Source organism: Rhinopithecus roxellana, chromosome 7 (assembly GCF_007565055.1).
Source record: "Rhinopithecus roxellana isolate Shanxi Qingling chromosome 7, ASM756505v1, whole genome shotgun sequence".
NCBI classification, from domain to species: domain Eukaryota; kingdom Metazoa; phylum Chordata; class Mammalia; order Primates; family Cercopithecidae; genus Rhinopithecus; species Rhinopithecus roxellana.
The window spans coordinates 106043837-106056413 of record NC_044555.1 but is presented as its reverse complement, the minus strand read 5'-3'; the positions used below and the strand labels follow the sequence as shown (position 1 = coordinate 106056413).

General features: G+C 38.7%; 1 pseudogene; it reads right to left on the bottom strand.

Annotated features, from left to right (window-relative positions):
• Nucleotides 1–2788: 2788 nt before the first annotated feature.
• The window catches only part of LOC104661628, a 71483-nt pseudogene continuing 61694 nt past the window's right edge, over nt 2789–12577 (bottom strand).

Genomic DNA, 12577 nt, shown 5'->3' with positions numbered 1-12577 from the left:
GCTCCTTTGCAGGGGGAGATGCGCTCTTAATTTTTGAATTTCCAGCTTTTCTGCCCTGCTTTTTCCCAGTCTTTGTGGTTTTATCTGCCTCTGGTCTTTGATGATGGTGACGTACTGATGGGTTTTGGTATAGGTGTCCTTCCTGTTTGATAGTTTTCCTTCTAACAGTCAGGACCCTTAGCTGCAGGTCTGTTGGAGATTGCTTGAAGTCCACTCCAGACCCTGTTTGCCTGGGTATCAGCAGCAGAGTTGTCAGAAGACAGAATATTGCTGAACAGCGAGTGTACCTGTCTGATTCTTTCTTTGGAAGCTTCCTCTCAGGGGTGTACTCCACCCTGTGCGGTGTGGGGTGTCAGACTGCCCCTAGTGGGGGATGTCTCCCAGTTAGGCTACTCAGGGGTCAGGGACCCACTTGAGCAGGCAGTCTGTCCCTTCTCAGATCTCAACCTCCGTGTGGGGAGATTCACTGCTCTCTTCAAAGCAGTCAGACAGAGTTGTTTGCATCTGCAGGGGTTTCTGCTGCTTTTTTTGTTGTTGTTGTTTAGCTGTGCCCTGTCCCCTGAGGTGGAGTCTATAGAGACAGGCAGGTTTCCTTGAGCTGCTGTGAGCTCCACCCAGTTTGAGCTTCCCAGCGGCTTTGTTTACCTACTTAAGCCTCAGCAATGGCAGGTGCCCCTCCCCCAGCCTTGCTGCTGCCTTGCGGTTAGATCGCAGACTGCTGTGCTAGCAATGAGGGAGGCTCCCTGGCCGTGGGACCTTCCCAGCCAGGTGTGGGATATAATCTCCTGGTGTGCCTGTTTGCTTAAAGCACAGTATTGGGGTGGGAGTTACCCGATTTTCCAGGTGTTGTGTGTCTCAGTTCCCCTGGCTAGGAAAAGAGATTCCCTTCCCCCTTGTGCTTCCCAGGTGAGGCGATGCCTCACCCTGCTTCAGCTCTCGCTGGTCGGGCTGCAGCAGCTGACCAGCACCGATTGTCCAGCATTCCCTAGTGAGATGACCCCAGTACCTCAGTTGAAAATGCAGAAATCACCAGTCTTCTGTGTCGCTCGCGCTGGGAGTTGGAGACTGGAGCTGTTCCTATTCGGCCATCTTCATTTAAATAAAATCCCAATCATTTTTTCATGTACATCCATAAGGCCTAATAGTTTTCCCATAAAGTTCTCTGCACATTGATGCATACATTGATCTTATAAATAAGATTTTCCCCATTATATGTGCAAATTTCTTATTGTAGGTATACAACAAAACTGAAATTTTGCCTTGTATTTTGCAAATGGAAATGTTATCAAATTTTTATTTTCCCCAGTGTGCTTTTTACATGATTCTCTGAATTTTACTAAGAAGCAATCTTATGATTGTAAATAGTGATAATTTTGTGTCCTCCTTTCTAATATACATACTTTATTCTCCTTTTGTCACATTAAGTAAAATATCTAGAAAAAATATTGAAATCATGGTAGTAGAAGCAGATTTTATTGAAATATCTCCAATTTTTTACCATCAGACATAAATTTATGTATTGACTGGAGAATATTTTGTCATATTATGGAAATTATTTTTGGTTTTCTTTTGTTTTTTTAATATATTTAAGGGTTATAAGTGCAGATTTTTTACATGTATATATTGTGTAATGGTGAAGTATGACCTTTTAGTCTATGCATCACCTGAATAGTGAAAGTTGTACCCAATAGGTAATTATTCAACCTTCATCCCCAACCCACAATTTTACCTTTTGTAGTCTCCAATGTCTATTTTTCCACTCTGTATATTCTTGTGCAGATATTATGTAAATTTATTTATATTCCTAGTTAAGAGTTTGGTTTCTTGCTTTTTAAAATTTAGGACACATGTAGAATTTTAATTAACTATTTAATCCTCTTTTTAAAATTGCTTTTCTTGTATCTATTTATGTTATATTTATGGTATATAACATACGCACTGCAGAATAATTAAATCAAGCTAATTAACATACACATTAACTCATTTATTTTGTTGTCAGAACATTTAAAATATATTCTCTTAGCAATTTTCAAGTATATAATACATTGTCATTAACTATAGTCAACATGATGTGCAACCAACGTCTTGCACATTAACTTATTCCTCCTAACTGAAATTTTGTATTTTTCAAGGAACATCTCTTCAATCCCCCTACCTCTTAGTCTCTGGTAACCACCATTTTACTCTCTCATTCTGTGAGTTTGACATTTTTAGATTCCACATTATCAGCAAGATCATAAAGTCTCTCTGTTCCTGGCCTATTGCATTTAACATAATGTCATTGAGATTCATTAATGTCATCCCAAATGACATGATTTCTGTTTTTATGGCTGAATACTATTCTATTATGTATATTTATCACATTTTCTTTCATCCATTTACCTATTTGGGTTTTTTTCCAAGCTCACAAAAGCACTTTTTATTTGAGGCAAAAAGAAGTCTTGCTGAAAGGATTACAATTCCAAGCAGTCAAATCCCAACTGTTAGTTGCACTATTTTGACCTTGTAGATTTTGTTTCTCCTTAGTCATAAAAGGATATTCAGGTTGTACTTTCCCCAGCTGGGCAAAAAAGGGGGCAAAGAAAACTGGAAGAAACTTCTACTCTATGGGTACTGCTCTTCAGACTCAACATCAAGCCAGGCAAGCCCTCACTGTTCAATTAATAGATTGCTGTCTCACCACTGAGTGTCACAGGCTATATTACATTGGCAAGAAAAAAAATGAGGCAGGAAAAACAGATGTAGGTCAATTGGAGATCAGCAGGCATCCACAGCTTCAAAATTCATCCTAAAAGGGGTAATCCTTGCAGAAGGCCCAGCTTACCAAGGCACAGTTTCTGTTGTAGCTAAGTAAGGTGGTCATATCCTTGCTGCTCAGTTCAAAGTAAAAGACCTTAAAGTTCTCTGCAATGCATTTTTGTGTCACAGACTTGGGATTCACCACCAAGTTTCTCTGAATGGGAAATCAAATCAGAACCTGAGCTGTAATTTTTTTGTGCTTGACTGTGATCACCTTGATCCCGGCATCCTCCAGGATGGAAGAGTCCTTGAGCTTTCCCAGGCCCTGTCCTGGAGAGTCAAGGGGGTTATAGGCAGTCACCATGATGCCTTTGGACTGGCAGTACTGGATTAACTTCTTTTGAGTTAGGTATGTGTAGAACTCAATCTGTTTAACCACTGGCTGATACTTTTAACCACGTTTGTTTAAGACCCTCCTGATGTGAAAATAGTTGAAGTTGGAGATGCCAATAGCTTTCACCAACCCTTCATCCACCTAGGTTGATTCCATATCTTGTTCCATATCTTGGCTACTGGGAATAATGCTGCATTGATCACGGGAGTGCAGTTATCTCTTTGCGTTTCTGATTTCTTTTTGATATATACACAGTAATGGGGTTGCTGGATCATATAGTAGTTCCATTACTAATTTTTTGAGTAAATTTCATTCTCTTTTCTATAATGACTGTACTAATTTACAGCATTTCTACCAACAAGGCACCATGACTCCTTTTTCCCCATGTTTTCACCAACACTTGTTATCTTTCATATTTTTTATAATAGTCGTTTTAATAGGCATGAAATTTTTCTTATGGTTTTGATGTGTTTTTCCCTGATGATTAATCATGTTAAGAATTTGTTGATATACCTGTTGAGCATTTGTCTTATTTTGAGAAATGTCTGTTCAGGTTCTTTTCCCATTTTTAATCAGGTTGCTTTATTACTGTTGAGTTCCTTATGTATTTCAGATGTTATTAGCCCTTTATCAAATGTGTAGTTTGTAAATATATTATCTCATTCAGTAGATTGTCTCTTTATCCTGTTCATTGTTTTCTTTTGTGGAGAAACTTTTTAGTTTAATGTAATCCCATTTTTCTATGTTTACTTTTGTTGCCTCTGCTTTCAGAGTCACATCCAAAAAATCATTGCCCAGAACAATTTCATAGAGGTTTTTTCCCCCTTTTTAAAAAACAACTTTTATTTTTGGTCCAGGGGTACATGTGAATATTTGTTACATAGGTAACCTTGTGTCACGGGGGTCTGTTGTACAGATTATTTCATCACCAAGGAATTAAGCCCAGTAACTAATAGTTGCCTTTTCTGCTCCACTTCCTCCTCCCACCCTCCACCTTCAAGTAGATCCCAGTGTGTTGTTCCTTTCATTGTATTCATGAGTTCTCATGATTTAGCTCCCAGTTATAAGAGAGAATGTGTGGTATTTGATTTTCTGTTCCTGTGTTAGTTTGCTGAGGATAATAGCCTCTGGCTCCATCCATGCTCCTGCAAAAGACATGATCTCATTCTTTTTATGACTGCACAGTATTCCATGGTGTATATGTACCATGAACTCTGTCATTGATGGCCATTTAGATTGATTCAATTTTTTGCTATTTTGAATAGTGTTGCAATGAACATTTGCAAGATTATGTCTTTATGGTAAAATTATTTATATTCCTCTGGGTATATACCCAGTGATGGGATTGCTGGGGTTGAATGGTAGTTCTGTTTCTAGCTCTTTGAGGAATCACTGTACTGCTTTCCACATGGTTGAACTAATTTACACTCCCATCAACAGTATATAAGTGTTTTCTTTGAAACCTTGAACTAGCTCTTTGATTCCATAAACAGACTAATTTTCAAGGATGTGCTCTCCCTTCTTTTTATAATTATCAAAGAAAATTGCATATGTTATTGCATATTCTAGGGTATTGATGGCAAAAATCAAAGAGCTTCAGTGGAAGAAGAAGTACTTCAGTTGAAAATAGTTTATTATTTTATTAAAAGGGGCCATTGGAGTTCAGCATTTTGACAGCCTGTAGGATGAGATTATAGCAGATGCCAGGCCCTTATAGTATGAAATATTTAGTCAATTCTGACCAAACATTATCAAAAACTAGATTATTTCAGAGAAAAATCATTCTAACAACATGTTTATTTTACACCATGAAGATGAAATAAATGGGATTTTGATTTTATGTGAAAATAGGAAGTCACTAGTTGATTTTCTCTGCAAATTAATTTATCTCTCTTTTTCTTGACCTGAAATATTTCTTTTCCTTTAAGAAATTATCTCTTTCTCCTCCTACCACCTCCGTTCATATGATTTTTTTTTAATTTTTGATTTACATACGTTATTGGGGGAATGGGTGGTGTTTGATTACATGAGTAAGTTTTTTAGTGGTAATTTCTGGGATGTTGGTGCACCCATCACTTGAACAGCATACACTGCACACAATTTATACTCTTTCATCCCTCATCCCTGCTGAGACCAGCTCAGTCGTGGAGACCCTAACCCAGCAGTGCTAGAGGAAATAAAGACACACACACAGAAATATGGAGTGTGGAGTGGGAAATCAGGGGGCTGACAGCCTTCAGAGCTGAGAGCCATGAACAGAGTTTCACCCACATACTTATTGATAGCAAGTCAGTGATAAGCATTGCTTCTATACATTATAGATTAACAAAAAACAGGAAACAAAGGGATGGGTCAAAACAAAGGGATGGGCTCTGGCTAGTTATCAGCAGCAGGAACATGTCCTTAAGGCACAGATTTCTTGTGCTATTGTTTGTGGCTTAGGAACGCCTTAAACAGTTTTCCACCCTGAGTGGGCCAGGCATTCCTTGCCCTCATTCAGGTAAACCCACAGCCTTCAGCGTGGGTGTCATGGCCATCATGAACATGTCACAGTGCTGCAGAGATTTTGTTTATGGCCAGTTCGGGGGCCTGTTCCGAACATGTTCTCCCTTTTTGTTTTTGCAAGACAATAAAAGCAATGGTGGCTTTATCACAGTGAATTACTTCTTGCAGGAGTTGGGATCCGCATCTGCAGACTATATGAAGAAAAACAACACACATTAAAAGCACAATCATCATTGAAATTACAGAGCTTCCAAGTGTTTTTATCTTTTTAAATGGGTTACTAGCTGCTAATCTGTCTGCAGCTCCTTCAAGCACTCCCTTTCCTGGCATTAAGGTCAGGTGTGTCTGGGATGCTTTAAATATTTGTTCTTTTAATTTTGCAATATCCAAAGACAAGAAAAGTTTATAGAGTGTCCTTCTAGATCCTTTTTTATTCTTTCCCAAATATTGATCTTATTAAGAGCCATTAGTAGTTTCCACAAATCCTTATGTTTGGCTCCTACAGCAGGCCATATCATTTGAGGTTGAGCTGCCACTATACTGCAATGTTTCCAGATAATAGGAACTCTTGTCATACACCTTACAAGTTCTACCATCTGACAATTTTGTTCAGACCAGCTGAACGTAGTGTGGCCATGGCACACAGACTGAGAGGTACAATTCAAGCTAACCGTCCCCTTAGGGGACCAACCAATAATGATTCCATAGGAATCATTGTGCAGCACCTCTGCCTGTTCTGCAAAGCAATATTCCCAAACAAGCACATTCATTATTTCTGGCCAGGTCCAATTCTGTTTACAAACAGGTTTTTGAGGGTGTTATGCCTCAATTATAGGAGCAGATTTATTACGGTAAATACTGAGATCAGAAAGCATGTGTAACTGTGTAAGAAAGTGATTACATCCAGGCATTATTGCCAGTCAAGATTGACAGTGAGGGGGTAGACAACTAGTGGCCTTTCCCAAACAGATAGTTGGATGTTCAAATCGTGAAGAAATATTCGTAACAGTTCCTTCCTCATGGGGGTGAGATGGGCCTCTATCATCTGTAGGACCAAACATCAAAGAGCTATCATTAGTGTGTACCTCCACTAGGGGATCCAGCCAAGTTACAGGCCATAGAAGTGGTGGAAAAGGTAAATATGCCCAATAGGTGTAATTGTTCTCTGTGTCAGCCATTGCTAAAGGAATACTCATGACAATGGTGATGCCTGCTATCAGAGCTATCATTAGATTACTCATTGTGACTGGTTGTTCCATATTCCTCAGGTTTTCTTCCACCATCTGTGACAGCTTCTTGATCTGTCACCAGGTAGGTGGCTGTGTTTAATGGGTGTTGCTCATGACACTTGGGGTTCTCCTCAGCATCAGTCTCAACATGGCTGCAACCGGGGGATCCTTGGGATCCTCCTGGAATCTCTTCCTCGGCATCTGGCTCAGCGTAAGGTTTCAGGTGTCTTGATGGTATCCAAATCAGCTGCTGGTTCTGGCCTAGAGAAACACAAGCATAACCTCTACCCCAAGTTATTATTTTACTTATTGCCCAACTTTTTGTTATCAGATCTGTCCACCAAACTAGTTTTTCTGCTCTGTCTTTGCAGCTGGTTTCTGTAAATGCTGTTTAGCTGCTGATAGCATGTGGCCTTTAGGCAGGCTTAAAAAATTTAAAGTTAATAATGCTAGATTCAATTGCACATGGAGTGTCCCATAGTTCTTGTTTCCCCCTTTTTGCTTTTGCAACTGCTGTATCAGGAACAGATTCATTCTTTCCACTATGGCTTTTCCTTGAAAATTATATGGCATACCAGTGATGTGTTTAATATTCCATATAGAGAAAAATGTAGCTAGAGCTTGGTTAGTATAGCCTGGGGCATTGTCCGTTTTGATAGAAGTTGTAATGCCCATCACTGCAAAACACTGCAAAAGGTGATGTTTAACACAGGCAGAAGACTCTCCTGATTGGGATGTAGCCCAGACAAAGTCAGAAAAGTGTCTACACATACATGTAAATAAGCTAGTATCCCAAATGAGGGGACATGAGTGACATCCATTTGCCAAAGAGAATTAGGTTCCATTTTCCGAGGATTAACTCCTTCTGTAAAAGACGAGGAAAGCACCATTTGGCAAGTTGGGCATCACTGGAAAATATCATTAGCTTCTTTCCACGTAATGCTGTATCTGCGTTTGAGACCAGAGGCATTAAAACAGGTTGAACTGAGAAAGTGTCTGGCATTAGATATTGCAGTAGCAACTAGACAATCAGCCATTTGACTCCCTGCAGTGAAAGGTCCTGGAACAGGTGTATGAGCTCTAATATGAGTAATGTAAAAATGGTGCACTCTGCTCTTAACTGCTGTTTGCAATTGGGTAAATAAAGTCACTGGTTGTTCATCCATATGAAATCATAACTGAGCATTTTCAATTAATTGTGTGGAATGAATCATGTATGAAGAATCAGAAATCATATTAATAAGCATATCAAATGAAGTCCATACCTCAATTACAGCTATAAGCTCTGCTTTTTGAGCTGAGGTTTAGGACATCTGAAAAACTTTACCTTTCGATCCAGAATAAGAAGCTTTACCACTACTAGACCCATCTGTGAAGATATTCTCAGCACCTTAAATTGGTTTAAATTTAGTTATTTTAGGGAGAATCCAATTAGTTAATTTCAAATTTTGAAATAATTTTGTTTTAGGAAAATGATTATCGAGAATACCCACAAAGTCAGCTAAATGGGCTTGCTAAGTAAGACTATTTATAAAAGCTTGCTGTATGTGTGCCTTCGTGAGAGGGACAATAATTTTTCCAGGATCATATCCATGTAATTTAACAATCCAAGTTCTCACATTTCCTATCATACTAGTGAGTTGATCCAAATAAGAAGTTAGAGTCCATGAATTAGTATGTGGAAGAAAAAACCATTCTACTAAGTCCTGCTCTTGGACAAGAACATCAGTAGGTGAAGGCTGAATTGGAAAAATTAGCAAAACTAGAGTCTTCTCTGGATATATTCTATTTATTTGAGCTTTATGGACTTCTTTTTCAATCAGCTGTAACTCTGCCTCAGCGTCCTTTTTTTTAAATGCAGAGGGCTTGTGAGACTAGGATCTCCTCTAAGGATAGAAAATAGATTACTCATGGCATAGGTACGAATGCCTAGAGCAGGTTGTTTCCAATTAATGTCCCCTATTAATTTTTGAAAGTCATTTAATGTTTTCAATTGATTCCTATGTACAGTTACCTTCTTGGAACTATTGTAGTGTCATTCACTAAGGTCCTCAAGTAGGAGTAAGAAGTAATAGTCTGAAATTTGTCAGGAGCTATAATTAAACCAGCATGAGAAATCGAGTTTTGCAAGTGATCATAACATTAGAATATTACTCAGGAGGGGGCAGAACAAAGTATATCATCCATATAATGAATAATGTAACACTGTAAATATTTTTTATGAGTAGGTTCAATTGCTTGCCCTACATACACCTGGCAAATTGTCAGACAGTTTAATATGCTTTGTGGCAACTCTTTCCAATGAAAATGCTTAGCAGGATGCAGGTTGTTTACTTCAGGAATTATAAATGCAAACCGTTCACAGTCTTGCTCAGCTAAGGGGATAGTAAAGAAAGAATCTTTAAATCTATGACTATTAAAGGGAAGTTTTTGGAACCTGAGCAGGAGGAGTCAATCCTGTCTGTAATGTACACATGGGTTGTATAACTGAATTAATGACTCTAAGGTCTGTCAACATTCTCCATTTACCTGATATTTTCTTAATTACAAAAACTGGAGAATTCCAGGGGGAAAATGTTGGAGCGATGTGTCCTTTTCCTAATTGTTCAGTAACGAAGTCCTCTAAAGGTTCCAGTTTCTCTTTACTTAGTGGCCATTGTTCTACGCAAATTAGCTTAACTGTTAACCATTTTATTTTATTTTGTTATTATACTTTAAGTTCAAGGGTATATATGCATAACGTGCAGGGTTGTTACATATGTACAATGTGCCATGTTGGTGTGCTGCACCCATTAACTCGTCATTTACATTAGGTATATCTCCTAATGCTATCTCTCCCCTCACACCCCTCCCCACAATAGGACCCGTTGTGTAATGTTCCCCTTCCTGTGTCCAAGTGATCACATTGTTCAATTCCCACCTATAAATGAGAACAGGTGGTGTTAGGTTTTCTGTTCCTGTGATAGTTTGCTGAGAAGGATGGTTTCCAGCTGCATCCATGTCCCTACAAAGGACACGAACTCATCCTTTTTTATGGCTGCATAGTATTCCATGGTGTGTCTGTGCCACATTTTCTTAATCCAGTCTGTCACTGATGAACATTTGGGTTGATTCCAAGTCGTTGTTATTGTGAATAGTGCTGCAATAAACATACATGTGCATGTGTCTTTATAGCAGCATGATTTATAATCCTTTGAGTATATACCCAGTAATGGGATGGCTGGGTCAAATGGTATTTCTAGTTCTAGATCCTTCAGAAATCGCCACACTGTCTTCCACAATGGTTGAACTAGTTTACAGTCCCACTAACAGTGTAAAAGTGTTCTTATTTCTCCACATCCTCCCCAGCACCTGTTGTTTCCTGATTTTTTAATGATTGCCATTCTAACTGGTGTGAGATGGTATCTCATTGTGGTTTTGATTTGCATTTATCTGATGGCCAGTGATGATGAGCATTTTTTCATGTGTCTGTTGGTTGTCTGAATGTCTTCTTTTGAGAAGTGTCTGTTCATATCCATTGCCCACTTTTTGATGGGGTTGTTTTTTTCTTGTAAATTTGTTTGAGTTCTTTGTAGGTTCTGGATATTAGTCCTTTGTCAGATGAGTAGATTGCAAAAATTTTCTCCCATTCTATAGGTTGCCTGTTCACTCTGATGGTAATTTGTTTTGCTGTGCAGAAGCTCTTTAGTTTAATTAGATCCCGTTTGTCAAATTTGACTTTTGTTGTCATTGCTTTTGGTGTTTTAGACATAAAGTCCTTGCACATGCCTATGTCCTGAATGGTACTACTTAGATTTTCTTCTAGGATTTTTATGGTTTTACATCTAACATTTAAGTCTCTAATCCATCGTGAATTTATTTTCCTATAAGGAGTAAGGAAAGGACCCAGTTTCAGCTTTCTACTTATGGCTAGCCAACTTTCCCAGCACCATTTATTAAATAGGGAATCCGTTCCCCATTTCTTGTTTTTGTCAGGTTTGTCAAAGATCAGATGGCTGTAGATGTGTAGTATTATTTCTGAGTGCTCTGTTCTGTTCCATTGGTCTATGTCTCTGTTTTGGTAGCAGTATCATGCTTTTTTGGTTACTGTAGCCTTCTAGTATAGTTTGAAGTCAGGTAGCATGAGGCCTCCAGCTTTGTTCTTTTGGCTTAGGATTTTCTTGGCAATGCGGGGTCTTTTTTGGTTCCATATGAACTTTAAAGCAGTTTTCGCCAATTCTGTGAAGAAAGCCACTGGTAGCTTAATGAGAATGGCATGAGGATGGCATTGATTACCTTGGGCACTATGGCCATTTTCACAATATTGATTCTTCCTATCCATGAGCATGGTGTGTTCTTCCACTGATTTGTGTCCTCTTTTATTTCACTGAGCAGTGGCTTGTAGTTCTCCTTGAAGAGGTCCTTTACATCCCTTGTAAGTTGGATTCCTAGGTATTTAATTCACTTTGAAGCTCTTGTGAATGGAAGTTCATTCATGATTTCACTCTCTGTTCATCTGTTACTGGTGTAGAAGAATGCTTGTGATTTTTGCACATTGATTTTGTATCCTGAGACTTTGCTGAAGTTTCTTATCAGCTTAAGGAGATTTTGGGCTGAGATGAAGGGGTTTTCTAAATATACAATCATGTCATCTGCAGACAGGGACAATTTGACTTCTTCTTTTCCTAACTGAATATCCTTTATTTCTTTCTCTTGCCTGATTGCCCTAGCCAGAACTTCCAACTCTATGTTGAATAAGAGTGGTGAGAGAAGGCATCCCTGTCTTGTGCCAGTTTTCAAAGGGAATGCTTCCAGTTTTTGCCCGTTCAGTATTATATTGGCTGTGGGTTTGTCATAAATAGCTCTTATTATTTTGAGATACAATCCATTAATATCGAATTTACTGAGATTTTTTAGCATGAAGGGCTGTTGAATTTGTCAAAGGCCTTTTTGGCATCTATTGAGATAATCATGTGGTTTCTGTCTTTGGTTCTGTTTATATGCTGGATTATGTTTATCGATTTGCGTATGTTGAACCAGCCTTGCATCCCAGAGATGAAGCCCACTTGATCATGGTGGATAAGCTTTTTGATGTGCTGCTGGATTCGGTTTGCCAGTATTTTATTGAGGATTTTTGCATAGATGTTCATCAGGGATATTGGTCTAAAATTCTCTTTTTTTGTTGTGTCTGCCAGGCTTTGGTATCAGGATGATGTTGGCCTAATAAAATGAGTTAGGGAGGATTCCCTCTTTTTCAATTGATAGGAATAATTTCAGAAGGAATGGTAGCAGCTCCTCCTTGTACCTCCGGTAGAATTCGGCTGTGAATCCATCTGGCCCTGGACATTTTTTTGGTTGGTAGGCCATTAATTTTTGCCTCAATTTCAGAGCCTGTTACTGGTCTATTCAGGGATTCGATTTCTTCCTGGTTTAGTCTTGGGAGAGGGTAAGGGTCCAGGAAATTATTCATTTCTCCTAGGTTATCCAATTTATTTGCGTAGAGGAGTTAATAGTATTCTCTGATGGTAGTTTGTATTTCTGTGGGGTCGGTGGTGATATCCCCTTTATCATTTTTTATTGCATCTGTTTGATTCTTCTCTCTTTTCTTCTTTATTAGTCTTGCTAGCAGTCTATCAGTTTTGTTGATCTTTTCAAAAATCCACCTCCTGGATTCATTGAATTTTTGGAGGGTTTTTTGTCTCTATCTCCTTCAGTTCTGCTCTGATCTTAG